Source organism: Amblyomma maculatum, chromosome 10 (genome assembly GCF_055883805.1).
Source record: "Amblyomma maculatum isolate TAMU_Amacu chromosome 10, ASM5588380v1, whole genome shotgun sequence".
In the NCBI taxonomy this organism is placed as follows: domain Eukaryota; kingdom Metazoa; phylum Arthropoda; class Arachnida; order Ixodida; family Ixodidae; genus Amblyomma; species Amblyomma maculatum.
The window spans coordinates 104,416,078-104,439,969 of NC_139353.1; positions in this window are offsets into that span (position 1 = coordinate 104,416,078).

Below are 23,892 nucleotides of genomic sequence, written 5' to 3' on the forward strand. Positions count from 1 at the left end.
TACTGCGAGGCCGCTTTCCATGCACTTGCCAGTTCATAGCGGGTTTGAAAAGACATATGTACTCAGATTTTTTTTTTACACAATGAAGCAGCCGTGCTTATTTCACAGTAGCAGTAAGGGACCGTTGACATCACAAACTGGGGAATAGAGCGCTACTTGCTAGATGGGGGACAGGTCAAGGACAAGACACGAATGAACGTGTCCTCGGTCTATCAAGTAGCGCAGTATTCCACAGTATGATCAACGAACTGGCCCCCGTGTTTTCATTGTTGACATTACAAAATCAATGTGAAAAGCCCTTCATTGTTTGTCAGCCAATTGCAGAAAGGCTCAAAGGAAGTTTCCGAACCAGCATACAAAGAGCTTCACTTCTAATTTTTTTTTTTTTGCAAAGTCACATTGTGCAGGCCAAGCAGGAGTCTCATGGCCTACTGCGAGGCCGCTTTCCATGCACTTGCCAGTTCATAGCGGGTTTGAAAAGACATATGTACTCAGATTTTTTTTTTTTACACAATGAAGCAGCCGTGCTTATTTCACAGTAGCAATAAGGGACCGTTGACATCACAAACTGGGGAATACAGCTCTACTTGCTAGATGGGGGACAGGTCAAGGACAAGACACGAATGAACGTGTCCTCGGTCTATCAAGTAGCGCAGTATTCCACAGTATGATCAACCAACTGGCCCCCGTGTTTTCATTGTTGACATTACAAAATCAATGTTAAAAGCCCTTCATTGTTTGTCAGCCAATTGCAGAAAGGCTCAAAGGAAGTTTCCGAACCAGCATAAAAAGAGCTTCACTTCTAATTTTTTTTTTTTTTGCAAAGTCACATTGTGCAGGCCAAGCAGGAGTCTCATGGCCCTACTGCGAGGCCACTTTCCATGCGATTACCAGTTCATGGCGGGTTTGAAAAGACATATGTACTGAGATTTTTTTTTTTTACACAATGAAGCAGCCGTGCTTATTTCACAGTAGCAATAAGGGACCGTTGACATCACAAACTGGGGAATACAGCTCTACTTGCTAGATGGGGGACAGGTCAAGGACAAGACACGAATGAACGTGTCCTCGGTCTATCAAGTAGCGCAGTATTGCACAGTATGATCAACCAACTGGCCCCCGTGTTTTCATTGTTGACATTACAAAATCGATGTGAAAAGCCCTTCATTGTTTGTCAGCCAATTGCAGAAAGGCTCAAAGGAAGTTTCCGAACCAGCATACAAAGAGCTTCACTTCTAATTTTTTTTTTTTGCAAAGTCACATTGTGCAGGCCAAGCAGGAGTCTCATGGCCTACTGCGAGGCCGCTTTCCATGCACTTGCCAGTTCATAGCGGGTTTGAAAAGACATATGTACTCAGATTTTTTTTTTTACACAATGAAGCAGCCGTGCTTATTTCACAGTAGCAATAAGGGACTGTTGACATCACAAACTGGGGAATACAGCGCTGCTTGCTAGATGGGGGACAGGTCAAGGACAAGACACGAATGAACGTGTCCTCGGTCTACCAAGTAGCGCAGTATTCCACAGTATGATCAACCAACTGGCCCCCGTGTTTTCATTGACATTACAAAATCAATGTGAAAAGCCCTTCATTGTTTGTCAGCCAATTGCAGAAAGGCTCAAAGGAAGTTTCCGAACCAGCATACAAAGAGCTTCACTTCTAATTTTTTTTTTTTTGCAAAGTCACATTGTGCAGGCCAAGCAGGAGTCTCATGGCCTACTGCGAGGCCGCTTTCCATGCACTTGCCAGTTCATAGCGGGTTTGAAAAGACATATGTACTCAGATTTTTTTTTTACACAATGAAGCAGCCGTGCTTATTTCACAGTAGCAATAAGGGACCGTTGACATCACAAACTGGGGAATACAGCGCTACTTGCTAGATGGGGTACAGGTCAAGGACAAGACACGAATGAACGTGTCCTCGGTCTATCAAGTAGCGCAGTATTCCACAGTATGATCAACCAACTGGCCCCCGTGTTTTCATTGTTGACATTACAAAATCAATGTGAAAAGCCCTTCATTGTTTGTCAGCCAATTGCAGAAAGGCTCAAAGGAAGTTTCCGAACCAGCATACAAAGAGCTTCACTTCTAATTTTTTTTTTTTTTTGCAAAGTCACATTGTGCAGGCCAAGCAGGAGTCTCATGGCCTGCTGCGAGGCCGCTTTCCATGCACTTGCCAGTTCATAGCGGGTTTGAAAAGACATATGTACTCAGATTTTTTTTTTACACAATGAAGCAGCCGTGCTTATTTCACAGTAGCAATAAGGGACCGTTGACATCACAAACTGGGGAATACAGCGCTACTTGCTAGATGGGGTACAGGTCAAGGACAAGACACGAATGAACGTGTCCTCGGTCTATCAAGTAGCGCAGTATTCCACAGTATGATCAACCAACTGGCCCCCGTGTTTTCATTGTTGACATTACAAAATCAATGTGAAAAGCCCTTCATTGTTTGTCAGCCAATTGCAGAAAGGTTTAAAGGAAGTTTCCGAACCAGCATACAAAGAGCTTCACTTCTAATTTTTTTTTTTTTTGCAAAGTCACATTGTGCAGGCCAAGCAGGAGTCTCATGGCCTACTGCGAGGCCGCTTTCCATGCACTTGCCAGTTCATAGCGGGTTTGAAAAGGCATATGTACTGAGATTTTTTTTTTACACAATGAAGTAGCCGTGCTTATTTCACAGTAGCAATAAGGGACCGTTGACATCACAAACTGGGGAATACAGCTCTACTTGCTAGATGGGGGACAGGTCAAGGACAAGACACGAATGAACGTGTCCTCGGTCTATCAAGTAGCGCAGTATTCCACAGTATGATCAACCAACTGGCCCCCGTGTTTTCATTGTTGACATTACAAAATCAATGTGAAAAGCCCTTCATTGTTTGTCAGCCAATTGCAGAAAGGCTCAAAGGAAGTTTCCGAACCAGCATACAAAGAGCTTCACTTCTAATTTTTTTTTTTTTTTTTTGCAAAGTCACATTGTGCAGGCCAAGCAGGAGTCTCATGGCCTACTGCGAGGCCGCTTTCCATGCACTTGCCAGTTCATAGCGGGTTTGAAAAGACATATGTACTCAGATTTTTTTTTTTTTACACAATGAAGCAGCCGTGCTTATTTCACAGTAGCAATAAGGGACCGTTGACATCACAAACTGGGGAATACAGCTCTACTTGCTAGATGGGGGACAGGTCAAGGACAAGACACGAATGAACGTGTCCTCGGTCTATCAAGTAGCGCAGTATTCCACAGTATGATCAACCAACTGGCCCCCGTGTTTTCATTGTTGACATTACAAAATCAATGTGAAAAGCCCTTCATTGTTTGTCAGCCAATTGCAGAAAGGCTCAAAGGAAGTTTCCGAACCAGCATACAAAGAGCTTCACTTCTGATTTTTTTTTTTTTTTTGTTGCGAAGTCACATTATGCAGGCCAAGCAGGAGTCTCATGGCCCTACTGCGAGGCCACTTTCCATGCGATTACCAGTTCATAGCGGGTTTGAAAAGACATATGTACTTAGATTTTTTTTTTTTACACAATGAAGCAGCCGTGCTTATTTCACAGTAGCAATAAGGGACCGTTGACATCACAAACTGGGGAATACAGCGCTACTTGCTAGATGGGGGACAGGTCAAGGACAAGACACGAATGAACGTGTCCTCGGTCTATCAAGTAGCGCAGTATTCCACAGTATGATCAACCAACTGGCCCCCGTGTTTTCATTGTTGACATTACAAAATCAATGTGAAAAGCCCTTCATTGTTTGTCAGCCAATTGCAGAAAGGCTCAAAGGAAGTTTCCGAACCAGCATACAAAGAGCTTCACTTCTAATTTTTTTTTTTTGCAAAGTCACATTATGCAGGCCAAGCAGGAGTCTCATGGCCCTACTGCGAGGCCACTTTCCATGCGATTACCAGTTCATAGCAGGTTTGAAAAGACATATGTAATCAGATCTTTTTTTTACACAATGAAGCAGCCGTGCTTATTTCACAGTAGCAATAAGGGACCGTTGACATCACAAACTGGGGAATACAGCTCTACTTGCTAGATGGGGGACAGGTGAAGGACAACACACGAATGAATGTGTCCCCGGTCTATCAAGTAGCGCCGTATTCCCCAGTATGATCAACCAACTGGCCCCCATGTTTTCATTGTTGACATTACAAAATCAATGTGAAAAGCCCTTCATTGTTTGTCAGCCAATTGCAGAAAGGCACAAAGGAAGTTTCCGAACCAGCATACAAAGAGCTTCACTTCTAATTTTTTTTTTTTTGCAAAGTCACATTATGCGGGCCAAGCAGGAGTCTCATGGCCGTACTGCGAGGCCACTTTCCATGCGATTACCAGTTCATGGCGGGTTTGAAAAGACATATGTACTGAGATTTTTTTTTTTACACAATGAAGCAGCCGTGCTTATTTCACAGTAGCAATAAGGGACCGTTGACATCACAAACTGGGGAATACAGCTCTACTTGCTAGATGGGGGACAGGTCAAGGACAAGACACGAATGAACGTGTCCTCGGTCTATCAAGTAGCGCAGTATTGCACAGTATGATCAACCAACTGGCCCCCGTGTTTTCATTGTTGACATTACAAAATCAATGTGAAAAGCCCTTCATTGTTTGTCAGCCAATTGCAGAAAGGCTCAAAGGAAGTTTCCGAACCAGCATACAAAGAGCTTCACTTCTAATTTTTTTTTTTTTTTTTGCAAAGTCACATTGTGCAGGCCAAGCAGGAGTCTCATGGCCTACTGCGAGGCCGCTTTCCATGCACTTGCCAGTTCATAGCGGGTTTCAAAAGACATATGTACTCAGATTTTTTTTTTTACACAATGAAGCAGCCGTGCTTATTTCACAGTAGCAATAAGGGACCGTTGACATCACAAACTGGGGAATACAGCGCTGCTTGCTAGATGGGGGACAGGTCAAGGACAAGACACGAATGAACGTGTCCTCGGTCTACCAAGTAGCGCAGTATTCCACAGTATGATCAACCAACTGGCCCCCGTGTTTTCATTGACATTACAAAATCAATGTGAAAAGCCCTTCATTGTTTGTCAGCCAATTGCAGAAAGGCTCAAAGGAAGTTTCCGAACCAGCATACAAAGAGCTTCACTTCTAATTTTTTTTTTTTTGCAAAGTCACATTGTGCAGGCCAAGCAGGAGTCTCATGGCCTACTGCGAGGCCGCTTTCCAGGCACTTGCCAGTTCATAGCGGGTTTGAAAAGACATATGTACTCAGATTTTTTTTTTTACACAATGAAGCAGCCGTGCTTATTTCACAGTAGCAATAAGGGACCGTTGACATCACAAACTGGGGAATACAGCTCTACTTGCTAGATGGGGGACAGGTCAAGGACAAGACACGAATGAACGTGTCCTCGGTCTATCAAGTAGCGCAGTATTCCACAGTATGATCAACCAACTGGCCCCCGTATTTTCATTGTTGACATTACAAAATCAATGTGAAAAGCCCTTCATTGTTTGTCAGCCAATTGCAGAAAGGCTCAAAGGAAGTTTCCGAACCAGCATACAAAGAGCTTCACTTCTAATTTTTTTTTTTTTTGCAAAGTCACATTGTGCAGGCCAAGCAGGAGTCTCATGGCCTACTGCGAGGCCGCTTTCCATGCACTTGCCAGTTCATAGCGGGTTTGAAAAGACATATGTACTCAGATTTTTTTTTTACACAATGAAGCAGCCGTGCTTATTTCACAGTAGCAATAAGGGACCGTTGACATCACAAACTGGGGAATACAGCTCTACTTGCTAGATGGGGGACAGGTCAAGGACAAGACACGAATGAACGTGTCCTCGGTCTATCAAGTAGCGCAGTATTCCACAGTATGATCAACCAACTGGCCCCCGTGTTTTCATTGTTGACATTACAAAATCAATGTGAAAAGCCCTTCATTGTTTGTCAGCCAATTGCAGAAAGGCTCAAAGGAAGTTTCCGAACCAGCATACAAAGAGCTTCACTTCTGATTTTTTTTTTTTTTTTTTTTTTGTTGCGAAGTCACATTATGCAGGCCAAGCAGGAGTCTCATGGCCCTACTGCGAGGCCACTTTCCATGCGATTACCAGTTCATAGCGGGTTTGAAAAGACATATGTACTGAGATTTTTTTTTTTTTTTACACAATGAAGCAGCCGTGCTTATTTCACAGTAGCAATAAGGGACCGTTGACATCACAAACTGGGGAATACAGCGCTACTTGCTAGATGGGGGACAGGTCAAGGACAAGACACGAATGAACGTGTCCTCGGTCTATCAAGTAGCGCAGTATTCCACAGTATGATCAACCAACTGGCCCCCGTGTTTTCATTGTTGACATTACAAAATCAATGTGAAAAGCCCTTCATTGTTTGTTAGCCAATTGCAGAAAGGCTCAAAGGAAGTTTCCGAACCAGCATACAAAGAGCTTCACTTCTAATTTTTTTTTTTTTTTTTTTTTTTTGCAAAGTCACATTATGCAGGCCAAGCAGGAGTCTCATGGCCCTACTGCGAGGCCACTTTCCATGCGATTACCAGTTCATAGCAGGTTTGAAAAGACATATGTAATCAGATCTTTTTTTTACACAATGAAGCAGCCGTGCTTATTTCACAGTAGCAATAAGGGACCGTTGACATCACAAACTGGGGAATACAGCTCTACTTGCTAGATGGGGGACAGGTGAAGGACAACACACGAATGAATGTGTCCCCGGTCTATCAAGAAGCGCCGTATTCCCCAGTATGATCAACCAACTGGCCCCCATGTTTTCATTGTTGACATTACAAAATCAATGTGAAAAGCCCTTCATTGTTTGTCAGCCAATTGCAGAAAGGCACAAAGGAAGTTTCCGAACCAGCATACAAAGAGCTTCACTTCTAATTTTTTTTTTTTTTTTTTGCAAAGTCACATTATGCGGGCCAAGCAGGAGTCTCATGGCCCTACTGCGAGGCCACTTTCCATGCGATTACCAGTTCATAGCGGGTTTGAAAAGACATATGTACTCGGATTTTTTTTTTTACACAATGAAGCAGCCGTGCTTATTTCACAGTAGCAATAAGGGACCGTTGACATCACAAACTGGGGAATACAGCTCTACTTGCTAGATGGGGGACAGGTGAAGGACAACACACGAATGAATGTGTCCCCGGTCTATCAAGTAGCGCCGTATTCCCCAGTATGATCAACCAACTGGCCCCCGTGTTTTCATTGTTGACATTACAAAATCAATGTGAAAAGCCCTTCATTGTTTGTCAGCCAATTGCAGAAAGGCTCAAAGGAAGTTTCCGAACCAGCATACAAAGAGCTTCACTTCTAATTTTTTTTTTTTTTTGCAAAGTCACATTGTGCAGGCCAAGCAGGAGTCTCATGGCCTACTGCGAGGCCGCTTTCCATGCACTTGCCAGTTCATAGCGGGTTTCAAAAGACATATGTACTCAGATTTTTTTTTTTACACAATGAAGCAGCCGTGCTTATTTCACAGTAGCAATAAGGGACCGTTGACATCACAAACTGGGGAATACAGCGCTGCTTGCTAGATGGGGGACAGGTCAAGGACAAGACACGAATGAACGTGTCCTCGGTCTACCAAGTAGCGCAGTATTCCACAGTATGATCAACCAACTGGCCCCCGTGTTTTCATTGACATTACAAAATCAATGTGAAAAGCCCTTCATTGTTTGTCAGCCAATTGCAGAAAGGCTCAAAGGAAGTTTCCGAACCAGCATACAAAGAGCTTCACTTCTAATTTTTTTTTTTTTTTTGCAAAGTCACATTATGCGGGCCAAGCAGGAGTCTCATGGCCCTACTGCGAGGCCACTTTCCATGCGATTACCAGTTCATAGCGGGTTTGAAAAGACATATGTACTCGGAATTTTTTTTTTTACACAATGAAGCAGCCGTGCTTATTTCACAGTAGCAATAAGGGACCGTTGACATCACAAACTGGGGAATACAGCTCTACTTGCTAGATGGGGGACAGGTGAAGGACAACACACGAATGAATGTGTCCCCGGTCTATCAAGAAGCGCCGTATTCCCCAGTATGATCAACCAACTGGCCCCCATGTTTTCATTGTTGACATTACAAAATCAATGTGAAAAGCCCTTCATTGTTTGTCAGCCAATTGCAGAAAGGCACAAAGGAAGTTTCCGAACCAGCATACAAAGAGCTTCACTTCTAATTTTTTTTTTTTTTGCAAAGTCACATTATGCGGGCCAAGCAGGAGTCTCATGGCCCTACTGCGAGGCCACTTTCCATGCGATTACCAGTTCATAGCGGGTTTGAAAAGACATATGTACTCGGATTTTTTTTTTTACACAATGAAGCAGCCGTGCTTATTTCACAGTAGCAATAAGGGACCGTTGACATCACAAACTGGGGAATACAGCTCTACTTGCTAGATGGGGGACAGGTCAAGGACAAGACACGAATGAACGTGTCCTCGGTCTATCAAGTAGCGCAGTATTGCACAGTATGATCAACCAACTGGCCCCCGTGTTTTCATTGTTGACATTACAAAATCAATGTGAAAAGCCCTTCATTGTTTGTCAGCCAATTGCAGAAAGGCTCAAAGGAAGTTTCCGAACCAGCATACAAAGAGCTTCACTTCTAATTTTTTTTTTTTTTGCAAAGTCACATTGTGCAGGCCAAGCAGGAGTCTCATGGCCTACTGCGAGGCCGCTTTCCATGCACTTGCCAGTTCATAGCGGGTTTCAAAAGACATATGTACTCAGATTTTTTTTTTTACACAATGAAGCAGCCGTGCTTATTTCACAGTAGCAATAAGGGACCGTTGACATCACAAACTGGGGAATACAGCGCTGCTTGCTAGATGGGGGACAGGTCAAGGACAAGACACGAATGAACGTGTCCTCGGTCTACCAAGTAGCGCAGTATTCCACAGTATGATCAACCAACTGGCCCCCGTGTTTTCATTGACATTACAAAATCAATGTGAAAAGCCCTTCATTGTTTGTCAGCCAATTGCAGAAAGGCTCAAAGGAAGTTTCCGAACCAGCATACAAAGAGCTTCACTTCTAATTTTTTTTTTTTTTGCAAAGTCACATTGTGCAGGCCAAGCAGGAGTCTCATGGCCTACTGCGAGGCCGCTTTCCATGCACTTGCCAGTTCATAGCGGGTTTGAAAAGACATATGTACTCAGATTTTTTTTTTACACAATGAAGCAGCCGTGCTTATTTCACAGTAGCAATAAGGGACCGTTGACATCACAAACTGGGGAATACAGCGCTACTTGCTAGATGGGGTACAGGTCAAGGACAAGACACGAATGAACGTGTCCTCGGTCTATCAAGTAGCGCAGTATTCCACAGTATGATCAACCAACTGGCCCCCGTGTTTTCATTGTTGACATTACAAAATCAATGTGAAAAGCCCTTCATTGTTTGTCAGCCAATTGCAGAAAGGCTCAAAGGAAGTTTCCGAACCAGCATACAAAGAGCTTCACTTCTAATTTTTTTTTTTTTGCAAAGTCACATTGTGCAGGCCAAGCAGGAGTCTCATGGCCTACTGCGAGGCCGCTTTCCATGCACTTGCCAGTTCATAGCGGGTTTGAAAAGGCATATGTACTGAGATTTTTTTTTACACAATGAAGTAGCCGTGCTTATTTCACAGTAGCAATAAGGGACCGTTGACATCACAAACTGGGGAATACAGCTCTACTTGCTAGATGGGGGACAGGTCAAGGACAAGACACGAATGAACGTGTCCTCGGTCTATCAAGTAGCGCAGTATTCCACAGTATGATCAACCAACTGGCCCCCGTGTTTTCATTGTTGACATTACAAAATCAATGTGAAAAGCCCTTCATTGTTTGTCAGCCAATTGCAGAAAGGCTCAAAGGAAGTTTCCGAACCAGCATACAAAGAGCTTCACTTCTAATTTTTTTTTTTTTTGCAAAGTCACATTGTGCAGGCCAAGCAGGAGTCTCATGGCCTACTGCGAGGCCGCTTTCCATGCACTTGCCAGTTCATAGCGGGTTTGAAAAGACATATGTACTCAGATTTTTTTTTTTTACACAATGAAGCAGCCGTGCTTATTTCACAGTAGCAATAAGGGACCGTTGACATCACAAACTGGGGAATACAGCTCTACTTGCTAGATGGGGGACAGGTCAAGGACAAGACACGAATGAACGTGTCCTCGGTCTATCAAGTAGCGCAGTATTCCACAGTATGATCAACCAACTGGCCCCCGTGTTTTCATTGTTGACATTACAAAATCAATGTGAAAAGCCCTTCATTGTTTGTCAGCCAATTGCAGAAAGGCTCAAAGGAAGTTTCCGAACCAGCATACAAAGAGCTTCACTTCTAATTTTTTTTTTTTTTTTTTGCAAAGTCACATTGTGCAGGCCAAGCAGGAGTCTCATGGCCTACTGCGAGGCCGCTTTCCATGCACTTGCCAGTTCATAGCGGGTTTGAAAAGACATATGTACTAAGATTTTTTTTTTTTACAGAATGAAGCAGCCGTGCTTATTTCACAGTAGCAATAAGGGACCGTTGACATCACAAACTGGGGAATACAGCTCTACTTGCTAGATGGGGGACAGGTCAAGGACAAGACACGAATGAACGTGTCCTCGGTCTATCAAGTAGCGCAGTATTCCACAGTATGATCAACCAACTGGCCCCCGTATTTTCATTGTTGACATTACAAAATCAATGTGAAAAGCCCTTCATTGTTTGTCAGCCAATTGCAGAAAGGCTCAAAGGAAGTTTCCGAACCAGCATACAAAGAGCTTCACTTCTAATTTTTTTTTTTTTGCAAAGTCACATTGTGCAGGCCAAGTAGGAGTCTCATGGCCTACTGCGAGGCCGCTTTCCATGCACTTGCCAGTTCATAGCGGGTTTGAAAAGACATATGTACTCAGATTTTTTTTTTTACACAATGAAGCAGCCGTGCTTATTTCACAGTAGCAATAAGGGACCGTTGACATCACAAACTGGGGAATACAGCTCTACTTGCTAGATGGGGGACAGGTCAAGGACAAGACATGAATGAACGTGTCCTCGGTCTATCAAGTAGCGCAGTATTCCACAGTATGATCAACCAACTGGCCCCCGTGTTTTCATTGTTGACATTACAAAATCAATGTGAAAAGCCCTTCATTGTTTGTCAGCCAATTGCAGAAAGGCTCAAAGGAAGTTTCCGAACCAGCATACAAAAAGCTTCACTTCTGATTTTTTTTTTTTTTTTGTTGCGAAGTCACATTATGCAGGCCAAGCAGGAGTCTCATGGCCCTACTGCGAGGCCACTTTCCATGCGATTACCAGTTCATAGCGGGTTTGAAAAGACATATGTACTGAGATTTTTTTTTTTTTTACACAATGAAGCAGCCGTGCTTATTTCACAGTAGCAATAAGGGACCGTTGACATCACAAACTGGGGAATACAGCTCTACTTGCTAGATGGGGGACAGGTGAAGGACAACACACGAATGAATGTGTCCCCGGTCTATCAAGAAGCGCCGTATTCCCCAGTATGATCAACCAACTGGCCCCCATGTTTTCATTGTTGACATTACAAAATCAATGTGAAAAGCCCTTCATTGTTTGTCAGCCAATTGCAGAAAGGCACAAAGGAAGTTTCCGAACCAGCATACAAAGAGCTTCACTTCTAATTTTTTTTTTTTGCAAAGTCACATTATGCGGGCCAAGCAGGAGTCTCATGGCCCTACTGCGAGGCCACTTTCCATGCGATTACCAGTTCATAGCGGGTTTGAAAAGACATATGTACTCGGATTTTTTTTTTTTACACAATGAAGCAGCCGTGCTTATTTCACAGTAGCAATAAGGGACCGTTGACATCACAAACTGGGGAATACAGCTCTACTTGCTAGATGGGGGACAGGTGAAGGACAACACACGAATGAATGTGTCCCCGGTCTATCAAGTAGCGCCGTATTCCCCAGTATGATCAACCAACTGGCCCCCGTGTTTTCATTGTTGACATTACAAAATCAATGTGAAAAGCCCTTCATTGTTTGTCAGCCAATTGCAGAAAGGCTCAAAGGAAGTTTCCGAACCAGCATACAAAGAGCTTCACTTCTAATTTTTTTTTTTTTTTTGCGAAGTCACATTATGCAGGCCAAGCAGGAGTCTCATGGCCCTACTACGAGGCCACTTTCCATGCGATTACCAGTTCATAGCGGGTTTGAAAAGACATATGTAATCAGATCTTTTTTTTACACAATGAAGCAGCCGTGCTTATTTCACAGTAGCAATAAGGGACCGTTGACATCACAAACTGGGGAATACAGCTCTACTTGCTAGATGGGGGACAGGTGAAGGACAACACACGAATGAATGTGTCCCCGGTCTATCAAGTAGCGCCGTATTCCCCAGTATGGTCAACCAACTGGCCCCCGTGTTTTCATTGTTGACATTACAAAATCAATGTGAAAAGCCCTTCATTGTTTGTCAGCCAATTGCAGAAAGGCTCAAAGGAAGTTTCCGAACCAGCATACAAAGAGCTTCACTTCTAATTTTTTTTTTTTTTTTTTGCAAAGTCACATTATGCGGGCCAAGCAGGAGTCTCATGGCCCTACTGCGAGGCCACTTTCCATGCGATTACCAGTTCATAGCGGGTTTGAAAAGACATATGTACTCAGATTTTTTTTTTTTACACAATGAAGCAGCCGTGCTTATTTCACAGTAGCAATAAGGGACCGTTGACATCACAAACTGGGGAATACAGCTCTACTTGCTAGATGGGGGACAGGTGAAGGACAACACACGAATGAATGTGTCCCCGGTCTATCAAGTAGCGCCGTATTCCCCAGTATGATCAACCAACTGGCCCCCGTGTTTTCATTGTTGACATTACAAAATCAATGTGAAAAGCCCTTCATTGTTTGTCAGCCAATTGCAGAAAGGCTCAAAGGAAGTTTCCGAACCAGCATACAAAAAGCTTCACTTCTAATTTTTTTTTTTTTGCAAAGTCACATTGTGCAGGCCAAGCAGGCGTCTCATGGCCTACTGCGAGGCCGCTTTCCATGCACTTGCCAGTTCATAGCGGGTTTGAAAAGACATATGTACTCAGATTTTTTTTTTACACAATGAAGCAGCCGTGCTTATTTCACAGTAGCAATAAGGGACCGTTGACATCACAAACTGGGGAATACAGCTCTACTTGCTAGATGGGGGACAGGTCAAGGACAAGACACGAATGAACGTGTCCTCGGTCTATCAAGTAGCGCAGTATTCCACAGTATGATCAACCAACTGGCCCCCGTGTTTTCATTGTTGACATTACAAAATCAATGTGAAAAGCCCTTCATTGTTTGTCAGCCAATTGCAGAAAGGCTCAAAGGAAGTTTCCGAACCAGCATACAAAGAGCTTCACTTCTGATTTTTTTTTTTTTTTTTTGTTGCGAAGTCACATTATGCAGGCCAAGCAGGAGTCTCATGGCCCTACTGCGAGGCCACTTTCCATGCGATTACCAGTTCATAGCGGGTTTGAAAAGACATATGTACTGAGATTTTTTTTTTTTACACAATGAAGCAGCCGTGCTTATTTCACAGTAGCAATAAGGGACCGTTGACATCACAAACTGGGGAATACAGCGCTACTTGCTAGATGGGGGACAGGTCAAGGACAAGACACGAATGAACGTGTCCTCGGTCTATCAAGTAGCGCAGTATTCCACAGTATGATCAACCAACTGGCCCCCGTGTTTTCATTGTTGACATTACAAAATCAATGTGAAAAGCCCTTCATTGTTTGTTAGCCAATTGCAGAAAGGCTCAAAGGAAGTTTCCGAACCAGCATACAAAGAGCTTCACTTCTAATTTTTTTTTTTTTTTGCGAAGTCACATTATGCAGGCCAAGCAGGAGTCTCATGGCCCTACTGCGAGGCCACTTTCCATGCGATTACCAGTTCATAGCGGGTTTGAAAAGACATATGTAATCAGATCTTTTTTTTACACAATGAAGCAGCCGTGCTTATTTCACAGTAGCAATAAGGGACCGTTGACATCACAAACTGGGGAATACAGCTCTACTTGCTAGATGGGGGACAGGTGAAGGACAACACACGAATGAATGTGTCCCCGGTCTATCAAGTAGCGCCGTATTCCCCAGTATGGTCAACCAACTGGCCCCCGTGTTTTCATTGTTGACATTACAAAATCAATGTGAAAAGCCCTTCATTGTTTGTCAGCCAATTGCAGAAAGGCTGAAAGGAAGTTTCCGAACCAGCATACAAAGAGCTTCACTTCTAATTTTTTTTTTTTTTTGCAAAGTCACATTATGCGGGCCAAGCAGGAGTCTCATGGCCCTACTGCGAGGCCACTTTCCATGCGATTACCAGTTCATAGCGGGTTTGAAAAGACATATGTACTCAGATTTTTTTTTTTTACACAATGAAGCAGCCGTGCTTATTTCACAGTAGCAATAAGGGACCGTTGACATCACAAACTGGGGAATACAGCTCTACTTGCTAGATGGGGGACAGGTGAAGGACAACACACGAATGAATGTGTCCGCGGTCTATCAAGTAGCGCCGTATTCCCCAGTATGATCAACCAACTGGCCCCCGTGTTTTCATTGTTGACATTACAAAATCAATGTGAAAAGCCCTTCATTGTTTGTCAGCCAATTGCAGAAAGGCTCAAAGGAAGTTTCCGAACCAGCATACAAAGAGCTTCACTTCTAATTTTTTTTTTTTGCGAAGTCACATTATGCAGGCCAAGCAGGAGTCTCATGGCCCTACTGCGAGGCCACTTTCCATGCGATTACCAGTTCATAGCGGGTTTGAAAAGACATATGTAATCAGATCTTTTTTTTACACAATGAAGCAGCCGTGCTTATTTCACAGTAGCAATAAGGGACCGTTGACATCACAAACTGGGGAATACAGCTCTACTTGCTAGATGGGGGACAGGTGAAGGACAACACACGAATGGATGTGTCCCCGGTCTATCAAGTAGCGCCGTATTCCCCAGTATGGTCAACCAACTGGCCCCCGTGTTTTCATTGTTGACATTACAAAATCAATGTGAAAAGCCCTTCATTGTTTGTCAGCCAATTGCAGAAAGGCTCAAAGGAAGTTTCCGAACCAGCATACAAAGAGCTTCACTTCTAATTTTTTTTTTTTTTTTTTGCAAAGTCACATTATGCGGGCCAAGCAGGAGTCTCATGGCCCTACTGCGAGGCCACTTTCCATGCGATTACCAGTTCATAGCGGGTTTGAAAAGACATATGTACTCAGATTTTTTTTTTTTTACACAATGAAGCAGCCGTGCTTATTTCACAGTAGCAATAAGGGACCGTTGACATCACAAACTGGGGAATACAGCTCTACTTGCTAGATGGGGGACAGGTCAAGGACAAGACACGAATAAACGTGTCCTCGGTCTATCAAGTAGCGCAGTATTCCACAGTATGATCAACCAACTGACCCCCGTGTTTTCATTGTTGACATTACAAAATCAATGTGAAAAGCCCTTCATTGTTTGTCAGCCAATTGCAGAAAGGCTCAAAGGAAGTTTCCGAACCAGCATACAAAGAGCTTCACTTCTAATTTTTTTTTTTTTTGCAAAGTCACATTGTGCAGGCCAAGCAGGAGTCTCATGGCCTACTGCGAGGCCGCTTTCCATGCACTTGCCAGTTCATAGCGGGTTTGAAAAGACATATGTACTCAGATTTTTTTTTTACACAATGAAGCAGCCGTGCTTATTTCACAGTAGCAATAAGGGACCGTTGACATCACAAACTGGGGAATACAGCTCTACTTGCTAGATGGGGGACAGGTGAAGGACAACACACGAATGAATGTGTCCCCGGTCTATCAAGAAGCGCCGTATTCCCCAGTATGATCAACCAACTGGCCCCCATGTTTTCATTGTTGACATTACAAAATCAATGTGAAAAGCCCTTCATTGTTTGTCAGCCAATTGCAGAAAGGCACAAAGGAAGTTTCCGAACCAGCATACAAAGAGCTTCACTTCTAATTTTTTTTTTTTTGCAAAGTCACATTATGCGGGCCAAGCAGGAGTCTCATGGCCCTACTGCGAGGCCACTTTCCATGCGATTACCAGTTCATAGCGGGTTTGAAAAGACATATGTACTCGGATTTTTTTTTTTACACAATGAAGCAGCCGTGCTTATTTCACAGTAGCAATAAGGGACCGTTGACATCACAAACTGGGGAATACAGCTCTACTTGCTAGATGGGGGACAGGTGAAGGACAACACACGAATGAATGTGTCCCCGGTCTATCAAGTAGCGCCGTATTCCCCAGTATGATCAACCAACTGGCCCCCGTGTTTTCATTGTTGACATTACAAAATCAATGTGAAAAGCCCTTCATTGTTTGTCAGCCAATTGCAGAAAGGCTCAAAGGAAGTTTCCGAACCAGCATACAAAGAGCTTCACTTCTAATTTTTTTTTTTTTTTGCAAAGTCACATTGTGCAGGCCAAGCAGGAGTCTCATGGCCTACTGCGAGGCCGCTTTCCATGCACTTGCCAGTTCATAGCGGGTTTCAAAAGACATATGTACTCAGATTTTTTTTTTTACACAATGAAGCAGCCGTGCTTATTTCACAGTAGCAATAAGGGACCGTTGACATCACAAACTGGGGAATACAGCGCTGCTTGCTAGATGGGGGACAGGTCAAGGACAAGACACGAATGAACGTGTCCTCGGTCTACCAAGTAGCGCAGTATTCCAAAGTATGATCAACCAACTGGCCCCCGTGTTTTCATTGACATTACAAAATCAATGTGAAAAGCCCTTCATTGTTTGTCAGCCAATTGCAGAAAGGCTCAAAGGAAGTTTCCGAACCAGCATACAAAGAGCTTCACTTCTAATTTTTTTTTTTTTTTTGCAAAGTCACATTATGCGGGCCAAGCAGGAGTCTCATGGCCCTACTGCGAGGCCACTTTCCATGCGATTACCAGTTCATAGCGGGTTTGAAAAGACATATGTACTCGGATTTTTTTTTTTACACAATGAAGCAGCCGTGCTTATTTCACAGTAGCAATAAGGGACCGTTGACATCACAAACTGGGGAATACAGCTCTACTTGCTAGATGGGGGACAGGTGAAGGACAACACACGAATGAATGTGTCCCCGGTCTATCAAGAAGCGCCGTATTCCCCAGTATGATCAACCAACTGGCCCCCATGTTTTCATTGTTGACATTACAAAATCAATGTGAAAAGCCCTTCATTGTTTGTCAGCCAATTGCAGAAAGGCACAAAGGAAGTTTCCGAACCAGCATACAAAGAGCTTCACTTCTAATTTTTTTTTTTTTTTGCAAAGTCACATTATGCGGGCCAAGCAGGAGTCTCATGGCCCTACTGCGAGGCCACTTTCCATGCGATTACCAGTTCATAGCGGGTTTGAAAAGACATATGTACTCGGATTTTTTTTTTTACACAATGAAGCAGCCGTGCTTATTTCACAGTAGCAATAAGGGACCGTTGACATCACAAACTGGGGAATACAGCTCTACTTGCTAGATGGGGGACAGGTCAAGGACAAGACACGAATGAACGTGTCCTCGGTCTATCAAGTAGCGCAGTATTGCACAGTATGATCAACCAACTGGCCCCCGTGTTTTCATTGTTGACATTACAAAATCAATGTGAAAAGCCCTTCATTGTTTGTCAGCCAATTGCAGAAAGGCTCAAAGGAAGTTTCCGAACCAGCATACAAAGAGCTTCACTTCTAATTTTTTTTTTTTTTTTTGCAAAGTCACATTGTGCAGGCCAAGCAGGAGTCTCATGGCCTACTGCGAGGCCGCTTTCCATGCACTTGCCAGTTCATAGCGGGTTTCAAAAGACATATGTACTCAGATTTTTTTTTTTACACAATGAAGCAGCCGTGCTTATTTCACAGTAGCAATAAGGGACCGTTGACATCACAAACTGGGGAATACAGCGCTGCTTGCTAGATGGGGGACAGGTCAAGGACAAGACACGAATGAACGTGTCCTCGGTCTACCAAGTAGCGCAGTATTCCACAGTATGATCAACCAACTGGCCCCCGTGTTTTCATTGACATTACAAAATCAATGTGAAAAGCCCTTCATTGTTTGTCAGCCAATTGCAGAAAGGCTCAAAGGAAGTTTCCGAACCAGCATACAAAGAGCTTCACTTCTAATTTTTTTTTTTTTTTGCAAAGTCACATTGTGCAGGCCAAGCAGGAGTCTCATGGCCTACTGCGAGGCCGCTTTCCATGCACTTGCCAGTTCATAGCGGGTTTGAAAAGACATATGTACTCAGATTTTTTTTTTACACAATGAAGCAGCCGTGCTTATTTCACAGTAGCAATAAGGGACCGTTGACATCACAAACTGGGGAATACAGCGCTACTTGCTAGATGGGGTACAGGTCAAGGACAAGACACGAATGAACGTGTCCTCGGTCTATCAAGTAGCGCAGTATTCCACAGTATGATCAACCAACTGGCCCCCGTGTTTTCATTGTTGACATTACAAAATCAATGTGAAAAGCCCTTCATTGTTTGTCAGCCAATTGCAGAAAGGCTCAAAGGAAGTTTCCGAACCAGCATACAAAGAGCTTCACTTCTATTTTTTTTTTTTTTTGCAAAGTCACATTGTGCAGGCCAAGCAGGAGTCTCATGGCCTACTGCGAGGCCGCTTTCCATGCACTTGCCAGTTCATAGCGGGTTTGAAAAGGCATATGTACTGAGATTTTTTTTTACACAATGAAGTAGCCGTGCTTATTTCACAGTAGCAATAAGGGACCGTTGACATCACAAACTGGGGAATACAGCTCTACTTGCTAGATGGGGGACAGGTCAAGGACAAGACACGAATGAACGTGTCCTCGGTCTATCAAGTAGCGCAGTATTCCACAGTATGATCAACCAACTGGCCCCCGTGTTTTCATTGTTGACATTACAAAATCAATGTGAAAAGCCCTTCATTCTTTGTCAGCCAATTGCAGAAAGGCTCAAAGGAAGTTTCCGAACCAGCATACAAAGAGCTTCACTTCTAATTTTTTTTTTTTTGCAAAGTCACATTGTGCAGGCCAAGCAGGAGTCTCATGTCCTACTGCGAGGCCGCTTTCCATGCACTTGCCAGTTCATAGCGGGTTTGAAAAGACATATGTACTCAGATTTTTTTTTTTTACACAATGAAGCAGCCGTGCTTATTTCACAGTAGCAATAAGGGACCGTTGACATCACAAACTGGGGAATACAGCTCTACTTGCTAGATGGGGGACAGGTCAAGGACAAGACACGAATGAACGTGTCCTCGGTCTATCAAGTAGCGCAGTATTCCACAGTATGATCAACCAACTGGCCCCCGTGTTTTCATTGTTGACATTACAAAATCAATGTGAAAAGCCCTTCATTGTTTGTCAGCCAATTGCAGAAAGGCTCAAAGGAAGTTTCCGAACCAGCATACAAAGAGCTTCACTTCTAATTTTTTTTTTTTTTTTTTGCAAAGTCACATTGTGCAGGCCAAGCAGGAGTCTCATGGCCTACTGCGAGGCCGCTTTCCATGCACTTGCCAGTTCATAGCGGGTTTGAAAAGACATATGTACTAAGATTTTTTTTTTTTTACAGAATGAAGCAGCCGTGCTTATTTCACAGTAGCAATAAGGGACCGTTGACATCACAAACTGGGGAATACAGCTCTACTTGCTAGATGGGGGACAGGTCAAGGACAAGACACGAATGAACGTGTCCTCGGTCTATCAAGTAGCGCAGTATTCCACAGTATGATCAACCAACTGGCCCCCGTATTTTCATTGTTGACATTACAAAATCAATGTGAAAAGCCCTTCATTGTTTGTCAGCCAATTGCAGAAAGGCTCAAAGGAAGTTTCCGAACCAGCATACAAAGAGCTTCACTTCTAATTTTTTTTTTTTTTGCAAAGTCACATTGTGCAGGCCAAGCAGGAGTCTCATGGCCTACTGCGAGGCCGCTTTCCATGCACTTGCCAGTTCATAGCGGGTTTGAAAAGACATATGTACTCAGATTTTTTTTTTTACACAATGAAGCAGCCGTGCTTATTTCACAGTAGCAATAAGGGACCGTTGACATCACAAACTGGGGAATACAGCTCTACTTGCTAGATGGGGGACAGGTCAAGGACAAGACATGAATGAACGTGTCCTCGGTCTATCAAGTAGCGCAGTATTCCACAGTATGATCAACCAACTGGCCCCCGTGTTTTCATTGTTGACATTACAAAATCAATGTGAAAAGCCCTTCATTGTTTGTCAGCCAATTGCAGAAAGGCTCAAAGGAAGTTTCCGAACCAGCATACAAAAAGCTTCACTTCTGATTTTTTTTTTTTTTTTTGTTGCGAAGTCACATTATGCAGGCCAAGCAGGAGTCTCATGGCCCTACTGCGAGGCCACTTTCCATGCGATTACCAGTTCATAGCGGGTTTGAAAAGACATATGTACTGAGATTTTTTTTTTTTACACAATGAAGCAGCCGTGCTTATTTCACAGTAGCAATAAGGGACCGTTGACATCACAAACTGGGGAATACAGCTCTACTTGCTAGATGGGGGACAGGTGAAGGACAACACACGAATGAATGTGTCCCCGGTCTATCAAGAAGCGCCGTATTCCCCAGTATGATCAACCAACTGGCCCCCATGTTTTCATTGTTGACATTACAAAATCAATGTGAAAAGCCCTTCATTGTTTGTCAGCCAATTGCAGAAAGGCACAAAGGAAGTTTCCGAACCAGCATACAAAGAGCTTCACTTCTAATTTTTTTTTTTTTGCAAAGTCACATTATGCGGGCCAAGCAGGAGTCTCATGGCCCTACTGCGAGGCCACTTTCCATGCGATTACCAGTTCATAGCGGGTTTGAAAAGACATATGTACTCGGATTTTTTTTTTTTACACAATGAAGCAGCCGTGCTTATTTCACAGTAGCAATAAGGGACCGTTGACATCACAAACTGGGGAATACAGCTCTACTTGCTAGATGGGGGACAGGTGAAGGACAACACACGAATGAATGTGTCCCCGGTCTATCAAGTAGCGCCGTATTCCCCAGTATGATCAACCAACTGGCCCCCGTGTTTTCATTGTTGACATTACAAAATCAATGTGAAAAGCCCTTCATTGTTTGTCAGCCAATTGCAGAAAGGCTCAAAGGAAGTTTCCGAACCAGCATACAAAGAGCTTCACTTCTAATTTTTTTTTTTTTTGCGAAGTCACATTATGCAGGCCAAGCAGGAGTCTCATGGCCCTACTACGAGGCCACTTTCCATGCGATTACCAGTTCATAGCGGGTTTGAAAAGACATATGTAATCAGATCTTTTTTTTACACAATGAAGCAGCCGTGCTTATTTCACAGTAGCAATAAGGGACCGTTGACATCACAAACTGGGGAATACAGCTCTACTTGCTAGATGGGGGACAGGTGAAGGACAACACACGAATGAATGTGTCCCCGGTCTATCAAGTAGCGCCGTATTCCCCAGTATGGTCAACCAACTGGCCCCCGTGTTTTCATTGTTGACATTACAAAATCAATGTGAAAAGCCCTTCATTGTTTGTCAGCCAATTGCAGAAAGGCTCAAAGGAAGTTTCCGAACCAGCATACAAAGAGCTTCACTTCTAATTTTTTTTTTTTTGCAAAGTCACATTGTGCAGGCCAAGCAGGAGTCTCATGGCCTACTGCGAGGCCGCTTTCCATGCACTTGCCAGTTCATAGCGGGTTTGAAAAGACATATGTACTCAGATTTTTTTTTTACACAATGAAGCAGCCGTGCTTATTTCACAGTAGCAATAAGGGACCGTTGACATCACAAACTGGGGAATACAGCTCTACTTGCTAGATGGGGGACAGGTCAAGGACAAGACACGAATGAACGTGTCCTCGGTCTATCAAGTAGCGCAGTATTCCACAGTATGATCAACCAACTGGCCCCCGTGTTTTCATTGTTGACATTACAAAATCAATGTGAAAAGCCCTTCATTGTTTGTCAGCCAATTGCAGAAAGGCTCAAAGGAAGTTTCCGAACCAGCATACAAAGAGCTTCACTTCTGATTTTTTTTTTTTTTTTTTGTTGCGAAGTCACATTATGCAGGCCAAGCAGGAGTCTCATGGCCCTACTGCGAGGCCACTTTCCTTGCGATTACCAGTTCATAGCGGGTTTGAAAAGACATATGTACTGAGATTTTTTTTTTTTACACAATGAAGCAGCCGTGCTTATTTCACAGTAGCAATAAGGGACCGTTGACATCACAAACTGGGGAATACAGCGCTACTTGCTAGATGGGGGACAGGTCAAGGACAAGACACGAATGAACGTGTCCTCGGTCTATCAAGTAGCGCAGTATTCCACAGTATGATCAACCAACTGGCCCCCGTGTTTTCATTGTTGACATTACAAAATCAATGTGAAAAGCCCTTCATTGTTTGTTAGCCAATTGCAGAAAGGCTCAAAGGAAGTTTCCGAACCAGCATACAAAGAGCTTCACTTCTAATTTTTTTTTTTTTTGCGAAGTCACATTATGCAGGCCAAGCAGGAGTCTCATGGCCCTACTGCGAGGCCACTTTCCATGCGATTACCAGTTCATAGCGGGTTTGAAAAGACATATGTAATCAGATCTTTTTTTTACACAATGAAGCAGCCGTGCTTATTTCACAGTAGCAATAAGGGACCGTTGACATCACAAACTGGGGAATACAGCTCTACTTGCTAGATGGGGGACAGGTGAAGGACAACACACGAATGAATGTGTCCCCGGTCTATCAAGTAGCGCCGTATTCCCCAGTATGGTCAACCAACTGGCCCCCGTGTTTTCATTGTTGACATTACAAAATCAATGTGAAAAGCCCTTCATTGTTTGTCAGCCAATTGCAGAAAGGCTGAAAGGAAGTTTCCGAACCAGCATACAAAGAGCTTCACTTCTAATTTTTTTTTTTTTTGCAAAGTCACATTATGCGGGCCAAGCAGGAGTCTCATGGCCCTACTGCGAGGCCACTTTCCATGCGATTACCAGTTCATAGCGGGTTTGAAAAGACATATGTACTCAGATTTTTTTTTTTTACACAATGAAGCAGCCGTGCTTATTTCACAGTAGCAATAAGGGACCGTTGACATCACAAACTGGGGAATACAGCTCTACTTGCTAGATGGGGGACAGGTGAAGGACAACACACGAATGAATGTGTCCCCGGTCTATCAAGTAGCGCCGTATTCCCCAGTATGATCAACCAACTGGCCCCCGTGTTTTCATTGTTGACATTACAAAATCAATGTGAAAAGCCCTTCATTGTTTGTCAGCCAATTGCAGAAAGGCTCAAAGGAAGTTTCCGAACCAGCATACAAAGAGCTTCACTTCTAATTTTTTTTTTTTGCAAAGTCACATTGTGCAGGCCAAGCAGGAGTCTCATGGCCTACTGCGAGGCCGCTTTCCATGCACTTGCCAGTTCATAGCGGGTTTGAAAAGACATATGTACTCAGATTTTTTTTTTACACAATGAAGCAGCCGTGCTTATTTCACAGTAGCAATAAGGGACCGTTGACATCACAAACTGGGGAATACAGCTCTACTTGCTAGATGGGGGACAGGTCAAGGACAAGACACGAATGAACGTGTCCTCGGTCTATCAAGTAGCGCAGTATTCCACAGTATGATCAAACAACTGGCCCCCGTGTTTTCATTGTTGACATTACAAAATCAATGTGAAAAGCCCTTCATTGTTTGTCAGCCAATTGCAGAAAGGCTCAAAGGAAGTTTCCGAACCAGCATACAAAGAGCTTCACTTCTGATTTTTTTTTTTTTTTGTTGCGAAGTCACATTATGCAGGCCAAGCAGGAGTCTCATGGCCCTACTGCGAGGCCACTTTCCATGCGATTACCAGTTCATAGCAGGTTTGAAAAGACATATGTAATCAGATCTTTTTTTTACACAATGAAGCAGCCG